We start from the raw sequence: 212 nt of genomic DNA on the forward strand, positions 1-212 counted from the left end.
TCTTGGGGTTGGGGTGAGAATGTCACATTAAGAAAACATGCTAAGACTGGCCATAAAAATGGATAATTTCCCAGACCTGGAAGACACAGTATGGGATGTATAAGTGGGGGCAAAGAGAAGGGCATACACTCATTCACCAAGAGGCCCCCCTCAGCAGAGGGGCAAGAAGGAAGGCGTGGGGGGCAGTGGAAGGGTAGGAATGGGAGATTTGG

The 212-nt window shown here is 50.5% G+C and overlaps 1 protein-coding gene across 1 annotated transcript in view; it reads right to left on the reverse strand.

The window, feature by feature from the left end:
- LOC144242995 (olfactory receptor 6V1-like) overlaps positions 1-212 on the reverse strand; it is a 309,970-nt gene that overhangs the window by 190,014 nt on the left and 119,744 nt on the right. The window lies entirely within an intron of this gene.

This window comes from Crocuta crocuta, unplaced genomic scaffold (genome assembly GCF_008692635.1).
Source record: "Crocuta crocuta isolate KB4526 unplaced genomic scaffold, BGI_CrCroc_1.0 scaffold128, whole genome shotgun sequence".
NCBI lineage: Eukaryota > Metazoa > Chordata > Mammalia > Carnivora > Hyaenidae > Crocuta > Crocuta crocuta.